At 39.6% G+C, this 22,921-nt stretch overlaps 1 protein-coding gene across 1 annotated transcript in view; it reads left to right on the top strand.

Annotated features, from left to right (window-relative positions):
- Positions 1–22,502, top strand: part of TLN2 (talin 2) — a 227,399-nt gene extending 204,897 nt beyond the window's left edge. Inside the window, exons 61-62 of the transcript XR_014588799.1 lie at positions 5,447–5,586; positions 22,396–22,502. The gene's annotated coding sequence lies outside the window, so the exon portion shown is untranslated. The remainder of the gene's footprint in view (positions 1–5,446; positions 5,587–22,395) is intronic.
- Positions 22,503–22,921: the final 419 nt, after the last annotated feature.

Below are 22,921 nucleotides of genomic sequence, written 5' to 3'. Positions count from 1 at the left end.
AATAAAGTGTCTGGTTTGGATTTAGAGCAGCAGCTTGCACTGGCAGTTTTTGCAGGTAGAAATGGTGTTTTCATTCTATCATTCAGTTGAAGCACCACCAGTATTATATTTAAAATGTGAATTTTTCAGAAGTGCCACCCTGGCTTTGGTATATTCATTTACATTTTTGAGGAGGGAGTAGGAAAGTGCTGAAACCAGGATTGCATCTAAACTAACCCTGAATCTCAACCAAGCACAAGCTATCTTCTGATCTCTTTTCTCCCTTGACAAACATACTCTTATCCAAACTGACCCCAAACAAATAGCCGAATTCTTAACATTTCTTAGCACTGAGTTTTTTAAGAATTTAATTTGAGCTTTGAAGCTTAATCTCAGATTCTATTTCTGTTAAAATATGCCTAATACAGGTTTCCTGAGAAGCTTCAAAATGTTGAAGAAACCTTTCAAGCCACTGTAAAGACTTTTGCAGATTTCACTATGCACTGGAACGTGCTTTTTGTAAGGAAGAGATAGGGAGATGTAGTTTAACTGTATGGAGAAAATTTAAGTCAGATTATCTGCTTCACAGTTTTGTTTGGATTAACAGTCATGGTGGTAACACCACATCAGTACTGTGATTCTCAATGTATGCACTAGCAAATTCAAAATTACAATTTTAGAATCGCAAAAAAGAAAACATTGATACTGTAACGATGGTGTTCTCTCTGTGATATTAGGGCTATTAGGTAATACAGTGGTCTGGAGCTCAGCCTGCTGCTGATGTGCCAGTTCAAGCTGTTTTAGTGCTTTAGGGTGTCTATCAATGGTGGGCATTGAGGATAAAAATTGAATATTATGTAGAACTCATAGGAGAGCATTTCTGTATGCCCTTTGTTAATGGACTCTCCAAACGTTGATTTGGACTGATTAGGCTTCTCTAGTTTGCATTGCTCCCTCTAGCTTGGGATGTCTTCAGTTATCTTGGAATGTGACTAGAAGAGAGAAAAAATATTCCTGAGTCAGTACTAAATAGCATTCTACCCTGGGTCTTGTTCTTTACAAAGTGTTTGTTTTGGGGGAGCCTTGAAATCAAATCCTATCAAGCTTTTACTTTCCTTTACTATATGAGTGGCTCCCTAAGTATAAGCCAGCGCACTAAAAGCCTGTACCTGTTTAACAAGAGATAGGTGGAACCAGAGAACTGGTCTGCAGTACCAGAAAACCTGGACTTTATTTCTTCTGGCCACTGTTTGAACAGCCTTTCCCTATTAGATATCTACTTGGAGGACAAACAGTTGCACAAAGAGGTGAATTCTTTTTTTATCCCATCTCCAAAACAACTTCAAGCTTTATAGAATGCCATATCTGAAGTATGTCCAAGCGCCTCAGTAAAATGACACTCTTTCCCACAGTCCTGCCAAACATGCTGCATTTTGCTACGTAGCAATCGGTGCAGTGTGATGAAAAGCACAGGAATGTCTCTTAACATGCAAGTTGTCAAAGTACAAAGGAGATTTATCAATTTGAAAGATTAGTTGTGAGAAAGGGCTGAATAAGGGGAGGCTTTAGACAGCTGATTTTTTTTCACAAACTTTAAAGATTTCTCCTATTTCTCCTATGCTCTCATTTTTAGAAATTTCGTATCTGCAGATCAAGCATGCATGTCCTTTAATAGTCATGCAGTTTCTTGCTGTGCATTTCTTGTTCTGAAAAATAATTGCATAGGGCTTTCCTCCAGCTTTATCCTGTTTTGATACGGAAGTTTTCATCTGGTAACCCAAGTTTCTGGGTGAAACTCCAATAAACAAGTAGTTGGATTAAAATGTAATTATGCTGCTTGGAGAAATTGCAAGACGTTTTTCAAATGTAATCAGCAAGATATGCTCTGCTTCAAAGAGATCTCTAAATGCTATCAGGAATGTCCAGTTCAAACCACATCAATATGATACCGTGGAAGTTGTGAAGGATAAGTGGGAAGGCTTTCAGAAATCACTCAACTGTGCCAATAACTCCAGTTGTTTATGCTTCTAGAGGAGGTAAGGCATGTGTGTTCTGATTTTCTGAGAAAAAGAATCTCAAGTGAAAACTGTTGGACAAAAAGCCACACGGTAAAAATTATTAATACCCTTTGCCAATTTCATACGCTTAGCTAACCTTCTCTAGCTCTTTCTTGGACTAATATTCTTCTTGTCCTTTAAGTCCTAGGTTAAGATAATTGAGTTATTTTGATGCCTATGTAGGGTACTGCTCTTCTCAAGTGTCCATTGCAGCTGATATCCCCAGATAGACAAATCAAAATTATTATAAATCTTAGAGCTATGATAGCAGAGAATATCATCTGTAAGAGCTTGTTCTTCCCTGGTCCTGAGGCTAAGACTACCTTCAAACCCATCCTGAATTGGAAAAGTAGCAGTGGAACAAGGTACTAGACTTTTTGTGCAATATACCTAATGCTGTCATTACGAATTGGGAGCAGAGCAGCTGGGGTTGCATCATAGTTCATCTGTGAATCAGTGAGAACAGATTTTTCTGAAGGTGTGTCGGTGTTAGATTAACTGCTTCTGTTTGTGTGTAGTTCATGACAAGTGCCTATTTGAATAATTACTAATCTGCTCTGCTTCTAAATCCAATCACTAGGGATGTAACAGGTCTGTCCTCTGTTCAGGAGGTGAACGCAATAATTCATAGCATGATACTAGACTGCTAATTTAAACCTGAAATTCCAGAGACAATTCTATGCTCTGGCTATAAGAACTTGAGTTGTTTTCAGTCTTTTGCTTGGAATACTTTTATTTGGTTATTCATGCTTTGTTTTGGATCATATATTGAGATGCATCCATAAATTAAGATGGTAATGATGCTGGAGTTTCTTCAGGGCTATGTAAGAGGAAAAATGAGCTCTTTCATCTTATCTTATAATTAAGCAGTTCTCTCACTTCTCCCCTGTTTTCTTCAGGTGAACCTTACCTCATGTGGCATGCTGGCCATATGAAATAGTGGCCTGAAAAGCGGATCTCCTGAGTTACCTTCTGAAGATTTCTTAGTTAGCTTGTGGAAGTTTATTTGTTTTATTTTTTTTAATTTAAGAAATATATGAAAAAAATCCCAGTTTATAAAATGCCTGTGTTGTCTTGAAGTGTTTTTAAACTGATTAGTCAGAATGTGCAAAATGTCATTTCATCCTTGTGTTAGAAGTGCAAAGTGTTGTTATGATCTATACACACTGAATCAAATTAAGCTGCTTCATGGGTGACCACTGTTTCCTCACAGGCTATTTCTGTCCTGGAAAAATCTCTCTTTGATCTAGCTTTTACTACGTTAAAAGTTCTTAGATTGTTTCACACATTTTTCCTAATTTTATATGGATGAGGTTTCTGTTCAAAGCTATAGCTGGGCTATGTGAATTCCTTTCAAAAATAAGAAAGGACTGTATTAAGTTATTAAGTTCCAGTGGTGCAAGAATGCTTTTTTTTTTTTTTTTTTCTTTTTCCCCTACAGGAAACATCTCTAGTTGTGTTTTCAGGAGAGAACAGTACTGGCTCTACCATTTCTCCTCTGTCCACAGTGGTTTGGTTGTAAGGGTAGCATGTCTACATAGCTGAGCGATTATGCAAAAAATTCTAGGTATTACACATTTGTTTTCCTGCTCAGAATTTGAGCCAGTGGCTTTACAGTCAATAGCCTTATGTGTGCTTTGTGTAGTAACACAGCTGAGTTACAGGTGTTGTGGGGAGTAAGGAGTTACCATTCCTGCTGATGGCCTTGCAGATCTTGGTCAGCTGGGAGCCCAGAGGGGAAGCTGGGGCTGAGTTTATCAGGAGAAGGGTGTTCCCTTCCCTTCCAGCTTTCCAGGCAGGAAGGGCAGACAAGGGGTTTTGTTACTCTGTCCTCTGAACTGGCTTAAGATTCGCATGTAGGTTTTGGAAGTAGCCCCTGAGGGAAGGGGTGGGAAATGGTTTGCAGTTAGGATTTTTCTTTTTTCTGCCCTGGCTAGTGAACATTTGGAATGGCCTCTTTGGCATATCTTTCCAAGTTACGACTGCATGTGGAAGTGAGAGGGTTCCCTGAGCTCAGCTGCGAGGCGGTGAGGGAACTGAACTGGGAGTTTTGCCAGACTACTGGCAGTGAATATGGTATAGGATAGAATATTCTGTATGTGGAGTATTCTGTATCATTGGTGTAGAATAGAATAAAGGTTCCAATTTGTATGACTAAGCTGTAAGTTCATTGAGAAGATGACGGATTCTATTCTGCTTTTCCTTTACTACTGTGAAAGGAAGGAACCTTTGGTAGAGCTAAATGGGTAGCATGTAACAAGACAGATAATGCGGAGTGACTTCTAGCCTCAAAGTCAGTTTTGATTCTTGAAGTTTTTGTTGTCTCTGTATATATCTGGAGTGTGGTATAACTTTGTTGCCCTTTACAATGCGGATCGTCAGAGAGGAACCACGTGTGATTTATTTGTCGGCATGAACAGGGTCAATACATTGACCTCTGTAATAGGTACAGGGTAACAATAATGGGAAAGGAAACACAGGGAAGCAGTACATGTTGCTCAAGTAAAGACAGTGTCCTGTAAGATTGTCTGTAAATTGGTATCAGAATAATCATTTATGGTATTTTGCATGATTTTCCTGTGTCTCCATGGTGAGTACGTTTTAGAAATTTGTTTTTCTTTGAACTGTTTTCCTTGTACCATCACAGACCTCCAGATATTCCCAATTCACACCTGTCTTCCAGCCATTTTCTGAGTGCACAAGTTACTATTTGAGTTTGGTAATTCAAGCAATTTGCTTGCTTTGTCCCAGGAAGAGCATAAATCTTCAGGAACTCACGGGGAGTTCCTCGTCATTGCAGTGAGAAACACAAAACCAGACAAAGTCAGTAGCAATGGCATTTGTAACAGTTCTTTGTCATTTTTCAAGACGTTGAAAGGCCTAACTTGCATAGCCTTCTGCTGTTTTGCTCTCAGACAGCTCTTTTGAGGTTCCTTTTTAGGCTGGTGGTGGACGCTGGTTTGCTGTCCCTAAAAGTACTGATCTAAGATGCTGCTGATTTTTTTTCTCTCAGTTATACTGCCTTTTTTTTTTTTTCCTCTGTCTGTACTTATCTTTTAAGGAGTTTATTTATGATACTCCTCAAGCAGAAGATAGTCACAGATACACAGGAAAATTCATGTACAATAAAAAATTAAGCTGTTCTGTGTCCTTTTGTTAGGTTTGTGTGGACACAAAAGGCTTCATAAATACTGTATCTATTTTCTGTCTAGAGACTGCATAGAATGCATCCCACATTTTTAAGCTTTCCCGGAGTTATTTCTTAATTTATATGAGTGGGGCTAGATAGAACTTCTTTATAGCGCTAGAAGTTCAAAAAATGTAGACTGAAGAGATGGCTGTATAATCATTCCAGCTTTCAGGGGATGACCTTAGAGGAAAATATAATGTATTGTTTGTTGCTTTTGCAGATTAAAGAGCATGCCCATGGAATACACAGGCAGCTACAGAACAGATTTTCCAGTGTTCAAGCCTGGAGCAAAGTAGAATGTGCATGGTGGATACAAAAGTAGAGGCATCTGTAGAAAATCCAGGAGTTACATTAACAGAGGTGGGTAAACAAGATTGAATTTCTTTTGTCCAATATCTGTTGGCACAGAAGATATGTAGACCATTGTCACTGGTGTCCAAACCACATCTCTGTTCCAGCTGTGTATTTTCAAAATATCAAGAAGTAGAAGCTTACCATGTGCTAGAGATACTTACTGCTGGACATAGAGTCAGCATAGGTGGCCCTATGCAGTGCTATTTGCTGTCTTGGGCAGAAACAGGAGGGAGAGGCTGACAGAGCATCTTTATTCTCATTACCTCTGTGATTACAGCTACTGGGGAGTTAGCACCATCAGACTGCTCTTATGGCTGCTGAGGTTGATATAAAGCTGGTTTTAAGATTGAGATTTTTTTCTTGTCTCCCTGCCATCTCCATCCCATTGCCTTTCTCAATAAAACAAGTAGAAGCACAGCGGAGCAATGAACAGCCTGGTGGGTTAACATTGGTGTTAGTGGCAAAAATGAAGAATGTGGAGTGTTTTTTATCCTCTGGATAAAGCAAGTCAAAAGAGGAGGCCATGTTCAGGGATGACATCAAAGGATTATCAACATTTTCCTTTCTCTCAGCTCACTGTGATTTAAAGAGCTGGTGATGTCAGAGAGCTGGAAATCCAGACAGAATTGTTGACCTTACCTCGCTATGAGAAGTTGCATAGGCTAGCTTTTCCTTTCTAGACATTGTACAGCCTTTCTTACATGAAGGATTTCTCATATTTCATTTGGGCTAATTATGCTGCCTCCCTTTCCTGCTTTCAGGAATTAATACCACCATGTCTGACTCCATCCATTCTGAAAATAGCTATTGATACAGCTCACAGCTATTTTTATCTCCTAGTGTCAACATAAAGCAGCAGGCACATGTTCCCAGAAGAAACTCTGACTTTTCACAGCTCCTGCATAAGCAAAGTTTAAAAGGCTCAAAATGCAGGAGTAGCTTGGAAAAAGTTAGAAGTGTTCTTTTTTCTTGCTTTTCTCCTGGAAAAGATGCAGAAATTTGTATATCATGGTGAATTTCAAAGCCTTATAGCATTTGGCCGAATTTGTTCCCCTTTTTTCAGCTTTAAAAACAGGAGTTTTTCAAGTCATGTTGTGTTTCCTGTATCCCCAGCGTTCAGCTATGGATTGGCTTTGTATCCAGGTATGGAGTAAGGAATGTTTTTCATTCTGGCATAGTAACTTCCTTCTCTAGAAGTAAGTCTTCTGTGTGCTTTGGCATTTTGGTTCTTGAACTGTTGTAATAAAAGGAGCCAGGAGCTGGACGCAGCAATCCTTGTGGGTTCCTTCCAACTCGGGATAGTCTTTGATTCTCTCTGAGATGGGGAACAGGAGAAGGGGTCAATGAGACACATCTCCCTGGGTTTGAGTGACTTTTTTGGGAGTTTCCCTCTCTTTAAAAGCATCAGGAGCCAATTTCAGTGCCTGAGGGCAGGTTAGAAGCAAGAGGAACTTGACATGGGGCTTTTGGCGTTTATGAATTGCAGATGGCAGCAATCTTTAAACAAACTATGACAAAGGAAGTAAGTATTTTTAAATCTCAGACATTTTTAAATCCAGTTAGCACAGCTGTGTATAGGGAGTGGTGAACAGGCTAGTATTAAAGATGTATTACTTGTAGTATTACTTGTACTCGTTTTTTTACTTGTTTTGTGGTCAAGCATGGAACTATCTGAATAATCAGAGATGAGAAAGAGTCACATTCTCTGGTATACTTAACAGGAAATGAAGACATCTGCATGCATGAAAACCAGCCGGAAAGTGTTCGGACAGGGGTTTCTGAGTAGCTGATGAGGTCAAAGTTGGAAGCCAGTTATGGTCAGATTTGATGATCATACAATAGCGGGGGGCGGGTTTGAGACTCCCTTCCAAACAGGTGAGCTGGGGCTATGAAGTTTCTGTCATTTTGGTTGTTGTTGTAGAAACAGTCCTTAAAGGTCTTTACAGAGAGGCAAAATAAAGCTGTGTGAAATGTTCTTTGGAAGTTGGAAACCAGCTCCAGATTTTAAGCAGCTGGATTTGAGGCTTCCCTGTTTTTACCCTTAAAAAAAAAAAAAGTGCTGAAGAGCTCTGCCTTTCACAGGTCTCTTCCATAGAGATTCAGAGAGGAAGTTGTGTGCTGCTGCTGCCCAGTGCCTCCAGACGTCGCCTCAGTTGGTTGGTTATTGGAGATGCTTCTCTGAACGTGGAGGGACAGTTAGCACTGGTTAGATGCAGTAATACGAACTCTGATTCAACGTGGCAGTTATTAGAATAAATATGGCTTTCTCAGATACTCTGACAAAGCTTTTTTGAGGTTTTTGTGTTTGACAGTTTGTGGGTTTTGGTTTTGGGTGACTTTTTGTGTTGGCATGTTTTTATTGCTTTGCTTTTGTTTGTGTGGTGTGTTTTTGTTTTTTATTATTTTTTATTTATTTATTGTTACATGAGAGAAGACACTAGAAACATTTTCAGTTTAAATGCCATTCACAGAAGTTCTGTAGAAGACCAGAACGATGAAGCACCTTGCAGCAACTTAGTTTCCAGCTGAGGCTTTGGGTCTTTAAGTTCCATAGCACTAAGGGTATCTGGTAGAGTAAGAAATTGAGCCACGTGTCAATGAAATTGAGCTCGTAGTGTCAGTGGAGGATAAAATGCTACAGCTCATTCTCTCTGCTGTATTTAAATTCATGTGAGCATTGGGTAGTGGTGAGGTGAACTGTGTTTTGTTCAGAGTAGCAAAATTGCAAGTGTTCACATCCACAGAGAAAAATGGAATTGCCCCATTTATTTCCAGACATGAGCAAAGGAAATAGTCATTACCCTGTTATGGCTTCTGAAACCTAAGCATAGTGTTTTAGTCTATGACCTCAGTGAAGAATGAGCAAAAGGTAAAATCCCATAGCACCATCTGAAAAAAAAAGATTTGAATAACAAATAAAACTAATAAATATAACAGATTGAAATGTTCATATCAGATCTCTGCCTAAGAATTTTTAAAAGTTAATCTCCACCGGTGTTTCACCTGGAACATTCACAGACAAACTTGTGTTCTTACTGGGAGAGATAAGCGCAGTGATATGTTGTCCTGATATGATAAAGCATCTTGGATTTCATAGCTCATTCTGATTGGTCAGGTGGTTGCTTGGTTTAATAATTCTTCTTGCCTAGAATGACAAACTGCAAAATTCCCATGGCCAAAAATGCTGAAACAGTTACAGTGCAGGAAATAAACCGGGTAACTTGCATGCTGTGAATTATCAGAGGTCCCCTCCCTGACATGGAAATGTACCATCTGTTGGTTTGGGGATGCCAGTTCTGTGTCTAGGTTCTGTTCACAGTCAGTGGGCCCAGCAGCGCAACACTCTTATTTTTTTCTATGTGAAAGACTATGAATCTCTCAATAAAGGTTTATTGTTGTGACTGTTAAGCAATAATGCACATGGTTGAAACACTGTCTGTTTCACCTTATTGTGCCAGTTCTGCCAGCTTGCTCAGTTTGAGCATTTGTCATGTGTTACAGAATGATTTTCAGTGAGACCCAGCTTCTAGAGCAACATGAGCGAGTGAGAATCTCAGCTTTGGCGGGGTAGGGTAAGGTTGTTTGTTTAAATTACTATGCATGAAGAAAAGCCTGGAAGTGTCATGTGAATTCAAAATCCAGAAAGAAACCTGACATCAAGGTGTATTTCCTGTGAAACTGTTGAAATGAAGACATTCGACCATTCATTTCTTTGGAAGAGTTTATCTCAGGATTTAGGGAGATCAGCAATATTCCCATAATCTCACGTGGTTAATTTTTAATTTTTGTTTTACATATCCAGCTAGTTCTTATTTAGGAGGCATATAGGGTAGGTTCATACAAATGAAAACACAGAAAATGCAAAACATAGCAATCGAATTAAATGTGCCGTAAGACTGATGCAGAAAGGGGAGGTGCATGTGCATAGCTAGTACATAATCTAGAAGATCAGGACAGAGTTCACTCCCAGTCATGTGGAAGTGTTAGAAATGTATGTGCATCACTGAATCTGTTCTTCAGGTATGTAAAGCCCTTCAAAAACAGATGAAAGGAAGAAATACACTGTACATATCTTGCCTTGATTTGTTTTGCAGGTCACTAGTCATATTTTAATTTATTTACAATTATCTGCGGAGACCTCAATTACATCAAAGGAGAGAACCCCTACTTTAGAGCTGTAGAAGTACTGGGGAGAGAGGGTCTGCCTCAAGGAGCTTATGCATACACCAATAAAATTAACTTTTTTTTTTTTTACAGTCAAAAGAGCTGTTAGTAAGCAGGTAGTCAACACAGGGAGTGCAGATCTTCAGCAGCCCAGGTTCAATGCCAGCTACAATAGAAACAGTATCATGTACTCTTTCTCCATTTCCAGACTCAGAAATACAGTATGTTTTCTGACTTCATCAGACATCAGAACATATTTATGCCTATAACAAATAAGTGTTTGTTAAAAACATGTCACAGACTGATATGTTGCCTTCACTTAGGATTTTTGAGGGCAAACCTTTTAAATGTTTTGAGGACCAAGAAAACCATAGGCCACTCATTAATGGGGAGTCACTGATTACATAATAGATTGCATTCATAACTCAAATTAATTACCTAGAACCTATAATTTCATTAATTATTTGCATTGAATATTGCATTGAATATTTCTTTAAAATGTTCAGGTATTCTTGATATTTTATAAGCTCGTTATAAGAAATTGATGATGTTTGGATAGAAATGACATAGCCCTTAAATATAGAAGATTTTTGGCAGATGAGTGTTGTTCTTGTAGAAGCAAGCTAAGAAGCTGCGTAAGCAAGTAAAATGAACGTCAGCCTTCCGGTTCAGAGCCCTGTGTGAACTGGTGTTGCTAACGCGTAATTGTAGTGGTTCCATGCTGTATCTCAGTCCCATTTTTCCTATCACAGTTCAGGCTGACTCTGGTTTTGAGGTTTTAAAACAAGTGCAGCTACTTTGCAGAAGGAATATTAGTTGTGCTCAGCAGAAGATTGCTATGGGATCCTCCTTGATTTCAAACAGCCACATTCTTTCAAGCTTGGTAATATATTTAGTGATAATGAAAGCCAGTAGCTCATTGTGTTGGTATGAGCAAGGTGTAATGCAAATAGGCATTGTGCAAACATTGTCAGACTGCCAGTGTAAATTGTTCAGGTTGATCCTGGCCTTCTGTAAGGACAGATTGATAATCAAGGGGAAGATCCTTGTCTGAAAGCCTTACTACTGTTATCTATAGCCTTGGCATCAGGAGATCTTCCCAGAGAGCAAAATGAATGACAGATTCCCTGCCATACATGCCACTTTGACAGAGCCCATGGCAAATATTAATCAGTTGATTCAACCCTTTAAAAACAAGCTTTGCTTTGTGTTTAGAAACTTCTCAGGCTGAAGGTGTAATGAACCATTAAAGGAGAGCAGCTTCCCGATGGTGCAGGTACAGTGTCCCCTTCTTAGACCCAGAGTTCTCCAGTGGTATCAAAAAAAAAGCATCAGAGACAAAAATGCTGCCTGTCAATCAATGTGTTTGTGACTAGCACACAGACTGGAGAAGAGCCTTCCAAAGGGAAGTCACTAGCATGTTGGTACCTATGTATTAGTTAGCTGAGAGCTATATTGTTTAAAAACATGATTGGATTGATAGCAAGAAGTCTGAAAATTAATGTTAGCCTCAAGCAGAGAAGTATGTTGTAACCCTGGCTTCCAGTTCCCTTTGGTCACATCACTAACCAATCTTCTTACTATCAGTGCCTGAATGTGTGGAATCCCTAGAGCTGTAATAAAAAGACCTGGTGAGCATGTAGAACTGGGTGAAGAGGAATTACTGGAAATCTGAGGCACCTCCCTGCATTTGCAGAGCAAAAAGCTCTTATAATTGATAAGTGTATTTATTTAGTGTTACAAGTCACAAATCTCTGGCAAGTAATGCTTCAACAGCTCAAACCTTTAAGGTACTACTAGTCATTCCCCAGCATTAAATGAAAAGCCTTCATCTGAACATTTTTGAGTGAGGGAAGTAAGTGTTTTAAATGTGTATCTCAAGCTGCTTGTTAAAACAAATGCCTGTGGTATGGCTGGGCTGGACGGATGAAAGAAAAGTCACTGGGCTTTCAGACTGGAACATACATTGTCCGCTCTGATTTCAGCTTTTATTGCAAGGGCTCTGATTTTACCCAAATTGACAGCAACTTGGCAGAAATTGTCCTCTGCATGTTCTTTTTATGTAGGCTTACTAGCATTAAACTCCAAAATTGGACAACTGAAACTTCTCAGTGAGCCTGATGTACATCTCCCTCTGTGTGCAACCCCCAGAAAGTTACCGGTTAGCTGTTGCCCTAGCCAGAAAGTGTTAGCTCATTATTTCAGGTTGTGTCAGCTCATGCTTTTAGCTTGGGAGACTCCAGGTTCAATATTAAGACTGCCAGCAATGTGACCTCCCTGACAGAAACAAAAAGCATGAGAGTGGCCTCCTGCCTATGCAGAAAAGGAGGAGGATGTGTCCATAGAGCAGGATGCATGATAGACTTATCCCTGTCTTTTCCCTACTATGTTTTCCCTCCAGCTTTTCTCAAGATAATGTGGATGCCACTTCCAGGATCCTCCAGGTGAGGACCTATCCACCACTGGCTCACAGGTGCTTCCTTTAATTCACAATACATCTTCTACCACATTTCCAGCTTTGTGTTTCAGCGTTTCCCTAGGAAATTTTGTATACCTTCTGCAATAGTCCATATTATTAGAGTGAAAGTAATTTGATAAATTCAGCAAGTTAGATTACACAAAAGACTCTTTATAGGTATTTGCTTACAACAAGGACTGGCTCTTTGTTAAGAGGAAGAAGAATCAGAAATTGAGTTAATAGCCCTGAAATTGAAAAGCTGTTGTGTAACTGTACATATGCAAAGCTTTTGAATGAAAAAATCAGTCCTCTCAACTGCCTAAGATATGGCATACGTAATATTTTTACAAATAGCATGACTTTCTTGAAAGAAAGGAGTTGGGGCTTGAGGTCTTAAAAAGTCCTCCTTTGCTGCAGCTCAAAGCCAGTCTGGCAGTAACTCAGAAGATTTCTGTTAGCTGATGCTTTCTCCTTTTCATCTCCAAGGACAGTCTTTCACTTCTTTTCTCTTCTTTTCGCTTCTTTTTTTCTCCTTTCTTTGTCACTCTTTTGCAGCATCTTGGTCACTTAAGAAGTATTTGGTTCCTTGCCACATACATGAGTGTCCACAGAGGGGATTAAAATGTTCAGCTCTTACTGGACAGTTTGATGGAAAACTGCTCACATACTTCTAATGACCTCCTTGATGGATACATGGGTGGTTAGGCTGTTGTAGGTTTTTCGGCCTCCAGAGCTAGAAGCCTCCTCGTATTTCATATCCAGGGGTGATAAAGACTTGTAGACTGTTGTTCACTGTGGGTAAAAGGAAATGCCTTTAACACTACACAGTGTAAAATCTAGATTGTGTCTGTGTTTTATCGGTTGCTCTCAGTGCTGCTCACAAATGTTGTTTCACACTTCATCTCAGTGGAGTCCTGTAATCTGTACCTAGCTGTGCCATATGAAATGAGGTTTCTTAGGCTATACATACTTCCAGTTAGCAAACGGAGACTCCATTAACTTTTGCAAGCTCTGGAAAGGTTGCAGTACTATACCTGGAGCAGTGGATGAGGCAGGACATCATTACTTTCATCAGCTTTGCCTGGATCACTGGTTGCTGCATCCACAAATTATAAAATGTTAACACGTGCTACCAAATTCTGTAATCCCCCTTGCTGTTTGCTGGTGCCTATGTCTTTATTGCTCTCTAAAAGTGGCCAGATGGATGTTCAGCCAAAAAGCTTTCCAGTGATTTCACCTGTGAGTAAGACGGTAACTATACACATGCCTAAGCTGCCAATATCCTTTCAGTTCAAAATAGTTAGTGTGGAATTTACAGTTCCACTTCCATGGACTTAGGTTTTATTCTTGTGGCTGCCCCTATTAGAGATTATAACACAGCATGAACATAGATACTGCCAACAAATATAAAGAGTTCTGTTTTCTGTCTTTGACTGACACTTCCAAGTACCATATTCTTAACGTCTTTGTTTGAAGACTGAGTTGGATGCATTGATGGAAGAAGCAGCAGATTACATCTAGAAAGATAAAGATGATAACAATGGGAGGAAGAAGTTGAGGAAACCCCCCCAAACATTAGAGCCGAGATGCCAAAGCACCGAGATAACTGTGCAGAGTTTGATACAACACCTATCAAAGGACAATAGAAGTCACAATACATTTCCACAGATGTTTCTTTGAGATCCAAACTGTTCTATGAGCTGTGTTGCACTGTAGATGGGAGAACTGCCTATTTTGTGCATAACAGATTCAGGAATGGGCTGGAGGGCTGGATCTGACAGAATCTTAAGCCCCTTTTTGGGGATGGTTGAGGGGGGGGTTACTAACTGGTTAACTGTGCAACCAACCACTTGTATTCATCACTGATCAACTGTAAGAGAGTTTGGTGGATCGACATCAGTTGATTAGCTCAATGTGTTTCTGTTTCATGTGTTTGTGAAGGGAACTGTAAATAAACAACCTAGGAAGTAGACCAGTGTGAAAGGGGCTGGGTAGGAGATAAAGCAATAGTGGCTTATAAGTGTTCTTGTTGTTGTGCTTTTAAAGAAAATCAGATTATTTTTTTAAGAAGAACATTACAATAGTCTGTTTAATTAAAAATCAAAAAATAAATCTGCTTTTGCAAAAAGCATTGCCCTAGCACAGCAGTGCATGACAATTGAGATAGAGATGCCTTGGGCCAGAGAAGTCTGCTTTCTTCTTTCAGCTACAGAAAATATAAAAATAAAGCAAAGTTGCCAGTGCAAGAACTAACTCCAGATTTGAAAATGTTCCTGCTGAGAAATACTAGTTACATAAGCAAGGAAATGTGTTTTTCATACTTAAAATCAGTTTTTTACTGAAGTCCCTCTTACTAAAGTTTAGGAAATCTAAACGACCTTCTGTATAGAAAGTAATGTGAGATGTTATTTTTTTTATACTAAGCAAATACGACAAGCTGATTTTTCCATTTTTTCAAAATTAATCTTTACAATTTTTGTTCAACTCTATTTCCATATGCTCTGTTGAGCAAGAGAGTATACAAATGTTCAGGTCTCCACACTTCTGCTCTGGAGGTTGTGTCATTCTAATGCATCTGTTAGCGTAGAATCCAGAAGTAATATTCTGCTTAGCCAGCTCCAGTTCCTACTTTCTCTTTTTCCTTTTTCTTTTCCTAAACCAGTGCACCAGAGAGCACCAGTGGAATTTCCTGAAGACTGAGCAACTTACATCCCGTTACAAGTCTTCTACATGTTTCATATTAGGTGAAAAAAATATGCTGTCAAAAACCAAATTTCCACCTGTTGCCTTTGCAAATGCTGTCTCGGAGACGAGGTGCTACTTAATGTTTCTTATGAAAATAACAATTTGCATAGTGTGCACAGCCTGTGCCACTGAATTCTCATCTTTCTTGACGTCTGAGTTTCACATGTGTAACTGTTCGCATTTAGCTTTGGAGTGATGAAAGACTGCGAAAGCATGTAGAGTTGTGATAGAAATGGGAACAGCAAGCTTGCCGAATTCTGCAGTATTTGTGTGTGGTTAAAAAGCTGCTAATGTCCTCTTGCTCTTTGCTATGGTATGTACTATAGCTTCCTAGTGAGTGTAGGGATGAGCTTGTTTCCATTGAAAATATATTTAAATTGAACTAAGTCAAAGGTTAGATGCTTAGCCATATGAACTGTTGACTAGGAGAGGTTTTTAACTGAATATTAAAAACCCTACTGACAACATCCTTGCAGAGCTTGCTCTATCGAAAGAAAAAGAACCATACCTCCATTTGTGGGCTTGGCAGAGCTGTGATCAGAGGTACAGGCACAGAAATGAAGGACAGCATAGCTGGGCAGCTGGGAGTCTGCAGGCACCAGTATTACGTTTGTCTTTTTAGAATTGCTATCAGAGCATGGTTGAAGTTCGTGTCTTTTGGTAAGCTTGTTCTTCTAGACAGTTGGAAAAATTGCTGGAAATGAAGCAAAAGAAACTAGATTAAATACTGCATCTATATATGTATGTATAGATATGTATATGCTCAAGAAAAGGCTTGAATAATTAGGCTTCATTTTTATGGCTAGACCATAAAAAAAATCCTACAACGGTAAATTTAAATCTATCACTTATACTCATTACATGAACTCTGCATGTTCCATTCCCAAATCATCAAATGGAATACTTTTCAGCGATAGCTGTGGCCAAGCATGTATGATGATATATTGCTAAACGGCCTTTCTTTCCTACAACCCTTGCTTCCTGGGCAACCATTACCTTTTACACCTGTTGTATCAGCACCTGTGAATAAATTCTAAGTGTTTTAGATGAAAAGATATACCACAGTTACAGAACCAGCTGCCTCGAAGATCCACCTCTGCTTTTTCCTGGGTGTCTTTAAAGCAGCATGATTGACTTCCAAGCAGAACCCATGGGTCTTGCTTGCAGGCTAGCAATCTGATCCAGAGAAACCTTTTCTGGATAACCTGGCATCGTGCATCCTTTGTAGGCCTTTGTAGTTCTGTTTTTGCTATCTATAGAAATATATTCAGGGGAGGAGGGGTAAAATAACATACCTTAGCATTTCTTACAGTTTAAGCAGGGTCAAGAGGTCCACGCTAACCTTCTCTTGCAGACCCTGCAAGGTGTCAGCATGATTCTCTTCAGTCACTGGCAAATCCTTTCCTCAGTATTCCCACCTGAGCATCCCTCATCTGGCAGGGAGTAATCGATCTTGTTTGTATAGGAAAGGTCTATTCTAAAGGCCTCATTTTCTGAATGTCAAGTCAATGTTGGTGAAAGGGTTATCTGAAGTCAGTGGCCACTGTTCGGAGATGTGGCACGTTTCGGGAAGAGTCTTTTTACCTGTATAGCAAGGAGGGTACCATCACCAATCAAACAGTCAAATACACAGGCATTCATCTTCTAACCACACTGTCACAGCCTTCTTCTGCAGCTAGATAACTACTTTGGAATATAACACTAACTTGATATTTTGTGGTTTAGGCTGGGTGTAACTCTTAGTTTCCTGAATGGGGGTGGTGGTGATTTTATACACTTTTACCCACTAAGTGCTACTTTTAGAACTGTATTTCTGAAGAGCCAGGCTAAAATTTCCTCTGGTGCTGTAGTTGAAGGATCTGTATATTAAATGTTCTGGGCCTCTGCTTTTTCTCTTCTGTTTGTTTGAATGACAGCAATATGCTTAGCTCAATGTAGAGAAGAGAGGGTAACATATTTCCTACCATGTATCCTACTGCATGGTGTAAACACTGAATCATATTCTATGATTCTGTGAAATATGGATGTGTTCCATCTATAAATGAAGATCCTCATGCTAATGATCACTAGTCATAAGATCTGATCAGCGTGGTCAAAAACAAAATGAGATTTGGACTGGAGAGACTGAAGTGACGGGAGGGTTGTGATCTTTTTCTGAGTTGCACCATGCCCCTGTCACTATTTGAAATATAAGTGTCCTTCTGTAGCAGATGTGACATCTGGGTTCTGAAAATTAGTGTAAAGAAAGGAATTGAAAAAGTAAAATGTAAGGACCTACTCAGTGTTTTAATGTGTTTTAGATCACTCAGTATTCTTGATACCATATATACCATTTTTGTTCTTGTTAATTATAAGTGCTTTTCAGGACGTTAAGAAGCAGGTTTTGTGTGTGTGCTTGGTCATATGTACAGTATCGCGAGGTCCATGTCTTCAGCCGGCAGTAAGGTTATGTCTGTACTTCATTGTTGATTACAGGGTTGGGAATATTGCAACAGACCACCAAAGACCAGAACAAGCACATTTTTCCTGAGGGAGTAGACTTGTGAAAGTAGTCATCAGATTCTTCAGGACAGAACTTCTAAAGAGAGGTATAGACTGCGCTCCTGTCTGTAACATAGGGCATACTAATGCACTGCTGTACTTAATTAATGCACTACTGTGTGGGGCAATACACTGACTAGCTTTACTATTATTTTGGGTCGAGTAAGGGAATAATCTCACTCATTTCCAGATTGATGTGGTATAGGAGAACAGATTCAGAATCTCTGTTCTGAATTGCTTAATGTTCTAATCTCTTTGGTTTTTGATATTGCTTTGTCTTTACATTGCTAAGTCTTTAATCTTATATCACTGATTTTGAGTCCTTGTTCAGGTAGTGCTTGGAGCAATGTAAGTTTTATTTCCTGTTCCATCTTCTGTTCCTGAAACAGATGAAGATTAATCCAGGGCAGAAGCATTAGCTAGGGGAGAAGGCAAGATGTAATGTTAGGTTATGTTTGTGGAACAGAGTGCCTGTGTTTGCAGGCTGTGTGTTAAGTAGGGCAGAACAATCATTTAATACTGCAGTTCAGACCTCAATTACAGCCTGTGCGAGGCGGTGGTTGATGGTTCAATGTTCTTGGCTTTGTACAGGTGCAATAGGGCATCTACTCAACGCGGATGCAAGAGTTCCTGCAAGAGAAAGGGATAGGTTAGAGGAAATCCTGCAGGCTGTCGTCTGGAGCACCCATACCTGAGAGAGTCTTCAGTGCTCCTTCTCTCTTAGATTATCATGGCTGTGATCAGGATTAAAATGCTGAAGGAAAATGTTTGTAATGGTTGTCCAAAGTTTCTATCAATAACATAATAACAGAAAAAATGCAGAACAAAATACTGCTTCTCTGACACCTCAGTGTGAGTCTCCAAGCTTTCTGAGAGGGATAGGTATATTCTATGGCCAGTTAAAGAACTGTATACAAAATGGCCTTGCATCAATTTCAGGATAATCACTGTGTCCAGGAGGCTCCAACAACTTGTGTCAGCTCAGGAGTGAATGTTCCACCAGCCACTTAAATTCCTAATGGTGTCCTCAGCTGTCACGTCTTACAAATCTCTTCCACAACACAGTAACAGAGCTTGAACTTTTCTTCTGCCATTTTAACAGTCTGTGATCCCCAGGGACACAGTTTGTTTTTTTTTTCTTTTCAAATACAGACTAAGAATATCAGGATGGTCTTTGTGCTTCTTAATTGGGTGCATTAGCACAACCTGAGGGAAATCCCGTCTCTACAGAGCAGATTATTGGCCCTTGCTATTATTGTGGTTCTTAACGTTCTGTTGTTGCCTACTTTCAGCTTGGTAGGTCTCTTTTGAAATTAGCTCAATTTTTCTACTTTATTCATAGGTGAAGCTTCTTGTTTGTCAGTAACTACAGATTTTGAGGAAAAAAAAAAAAAAGAATATTCTGGAATCCCTAACTCCTGCAATAGGTATGACAAACATGCAGGCTAAAGAATAATCTACAGTTGCTAAATCTCTAGCTTTCTCACTCTTGATATCTAGTGCTGCTCTGACCAGGTGTCCCCTTGCACCCTAATCAGTAACGTTCAAACAAGAAGTTTGTTATTATTATGACCCTGGGCCAGACTGGTGTCTGGGCTACCCTCTTGCACCAACTGCAAGTCTCACGCATGGTGAAAAAATATTGGTAGTCGGTGTAAAAAGAACAGGCTTTAGCCTTGTTCCCAGTGCTCACTTGAAGTTGTCTCATTTATCCTGTCCTGTCATCTTAAATTCTTTCCAATAAGATCTGACAACATAGCCTAAAAATGTCAAAGGTCATAGTGCTTTTTTAAGAGTATCAATTTCCATCTCTTGGGAGGTTATTAATAAAATTAATAATAACCTTGAAAGTGGAGAGGGAGCAATTGTACAATGAAAAGCAATTTATTTATTAAAAAAATACTACCAACATTTGTATGATCCAGGATAGGGTGGAAAAGGAGGTTCACGATGCACATTGTCCTTCTCTCTTGTTTTTTCCTACTTTATTGTAACAGAGATTTATGTATCTGCTGTCATAACCACAAAGGGAAAAAATGGATTAGAGTGAGATATCACATGGCAGAAAATTAGTGTTCTTGCTGCACTTACTCCTGTACGCAGGCAGAACCTCTATGCAGAGTCGTGCCAAGTCTGGCTTCTCACCCAGGGGATGATGTGTCACTGCGGCAGCACATGTCCATGCCACTCTTCAGCACACCCGGCAGTTAAACGTGAATCTTGGGATTTGATTACCACACATTGCCAAGAAGCTTAAACACATGCCATTCATAACTGCAAATAGATTTTGGAGGTTTCTACTGTCAGGAACACTTGGGGAGGAATATCTGTCTGCTAATCTGTTGGGTTTTATGATAATCAATTCTGATCATAATGGGTACTGTCTATTACTGCCTTGAAGCAGTGAACTGAAAGCATGCCCTATAAATGAATAAAAACTTACTTGGAAAGAATTCTTTTGTTCTCACATGGGTTAGCTGTCATCTCCTAAAATGTTATTAATTTCCTTTTGGAAATGGCTACAACAATCAAAGCTTGATATTCTCGCCAGCCATTTGGTTTGAATAAACAGCTGTATTGATTTACAGAGATGCTGGGCCTTGTGCCATTTGTGTCTTTGCACTGCAGCTATGAGTATGAAAGGATCCCTGACACAGTGTGCCCTTGACTAAGCCGTATCTTGTCTGCTACATCCTACTGTATTCAGTTTCTTTCTGTATGTGAAAGCTGGCTGACTATTAAGGAATGTAACGATTTATGGTGTGAAAGCTGGAAGTGGCCAGCTAGCTCTTGGCTTGGTTCTTTTCATCCCAAACCCACATGTTTCTCAACCCCCTGGGGATCACAGCATTTCCTTCCAAGCTGTTTTAAGCATGATTCTGCCTCTACATCTCTGCTTTTTCTATTTTAAAAAGAAAATGCTTAGAAAATGCCTTTATTGGAGACATTTCCTTCAAAAGACTAGACTAGAGCAGAAGATAAAATTAGAATGGAAGGCTCTGACCGAAGATTTAATACCTCTGTCCTTAAACAGGCTATTTCACCACTAAGTGTAGTTACAGTTAAGGAAAAATAGGCTGTAAAATCTATTTAAGAAGCTGGCTGAATACATAAGATGCAGTGTTAAGCTAGCTCTGTACCTCTGTGCCAACAGTGCTACCAAGCTAGCTCAGATGTGTTTGTGGAAACTGATGCCATCGGAATGATGGCAGCATAGCCCAGAGGCGGTGACCTTTCAATGCAACAAACGACATCGTAAGAAATGGCCTGATAATTTCTAAGGCCCCTTAGCACTTTAAAAAAGTCTGTGAGTGAATAAGTGAGCTGGGTTGGGACTTAGATGGGTATCAGAAAGGTCTGGCATGTGGGAGCTGCTGAAGAAGAAGAATGTTTTAATTTCTTGTGAGTCAGGAAGACTAAATGCAGAAAGTAGCATCCGTTGACTATAGTGATAACTTCCTCTTTAGGAAGCAAGTAACCTGACTTGAGATAAGTGCTGTGATGCAAGTGTGATCTTAAATTAGGAATTCCATTAAATCCAAGCTGGCATATATTCAGGTAGGAAAGAGACAAACAAATCTTTATATTCTAGCAGGCTTATGATAAGCAGTAAGGTTTCATCTCAGATTGCTAAGTTTTGTGATTAGTAAGTTGATACTGCGCTTGAAAATTTCCTTGTCTTACCCATCTGGACCTTGATTCTATCAAATGCTTCAGATGTGCAGGTCTGGCCATCTGCAGAACCTTGCGTAATCTCCAGAAATGACATTGTCTAAAGCAGCATCTCCCTTGTTGCTTCTGTCAGCTGATCCAGAACTTGATTTTGGAGGTAGACAATGCTCTTTGCTACTCTGCCAGTGGAAATCCAAGGTCTAGTTGACATGGTGATCTATTTTTAAGTTGCTTCACACCAAACTGTGATAGAAAAGGGAAGTGCTCTGGAAGCATCGAAGTTCTCTAGGATCTGAGTTAGCATTCCTTGGACTTGTAGTTCCAAATGTATCCATAGTGGAAAGAGGATAGAATGTGCCAGAGCAGAGACACAACCCTCATGCTACCCTTGCTTTTATATAGTTCATCTCACCTAGTTTTATTCTAGAAAACAGTGTAGGGATACCAAGTGCATGGAACAAGTCCTAGGCTGTCAGCTTTGCTGGGGGCTTTGCAACTGGCTTCTCTTGGTAGAAACCCCAGCAGAAGAGCAATAAAATCCTCCAGGCAGAAACTCCCTTGATCCTTTTACAGCTGTAAGTGTCCAGTACAGCTTGTCTGCCCTTTCTACTAAGCGAATCTCCCATCTTTTGGATAGAGACCCAGGGATCCAAACATTTAGTATGTGAGATGTTCTTTGTATGGCTTAGCTGCAAGTGGACTGAGCAGGAGAGAAAAAAGTCACCAGTTTTTGGATTTATTCAGGCTATGCTCAACTGACAAAGAAAGCTATGTACTGGGCCATCACATACACCATGTGCTATGGGTGCATGGTATGCTGAACTGGATCTGCCCAGCATGCTGACAAATAATAAAATGTATTGGTGCCCTAGGGTAGGTTTTTGTGTTTGTCCAAGGACCACCAAGTTATTTGGAAGACAACAGGAAGATCATCACACACATTGTCACCATGACAAATATGAGAATAAATGCAAACTGTTCTTCTGTAATTTGTAGTATTTTCCATTTTACTTAGTGTCTCCTGCAAGGAAGTGCACAGGAGTGTGCAAATGCATGTTCTGTTTTGTGTTTGGCTTACTTTCTTTTCTGCTTCCTCCAGACTGCAATTGGTCAGAGGAGTACTGGTGAAAAGACTGATGTAAAAAGTGTGCCTCTTTGCTAACATGCTAAGCAATAGAAAAGTGATATGCTCCCAAGATGTAGTGTTGTGATTTCTGTTCCTTTTATTTTTTCAGAATTAACTGACACATCTCTGTGATGCTGTGATCCCTGAGTCCCTCTAGCAACCTATGAATTCTATTTTGGAATGGAGTCTGAATGCTGAGGAGTCTTCAACATGCAGGTATGGGATATCTTTTTTAATACAGTATTTGCTCATTTAGCCGAGTTTTGTCACAGGCAGCAAATATTATAAACTGATACTGAGGAAAATCTTGATAACTAGTCCAAAAGATCCAGGTTTTCTAGCTTATCTCTTCAGAGAAAGATCTCATGTCTAGGTAAGCGGATAGCTAGGGAATCCCAACAGAGTAGCAGAGTAAATATGCCAAAAGATAAGTGATTATCCTCAAAGCCATGAATAGCTTGTAAGTTGACTTCAGTATGTCAGAGGGGGTAAGTACAGCATCATTTGCCACCACATTCATGTTTCTGTATTGCTGTCACTGAATTTAGAGAGAGAGATGTAATTAATAGGATAACAAGCAGCTAATTCATAGTTTTCCTAAGAGTGAACGATCGAACCTTTTGTAGCTTTGAGAC

The sequence above is a fragment of the Anser anser genome, assembly GCF_964211835.1.
Source record: "Anser anser genome assembly, chromosome: 10".
Lineage (NCBI taxonomy): Eukaryota > Metazoa > Chordata > Aves > Anseriformes > Anatidae > Anser > Anser anser.
This window is presented reverse-complemented; position numbering and strand designations above follow the sequence as displayed.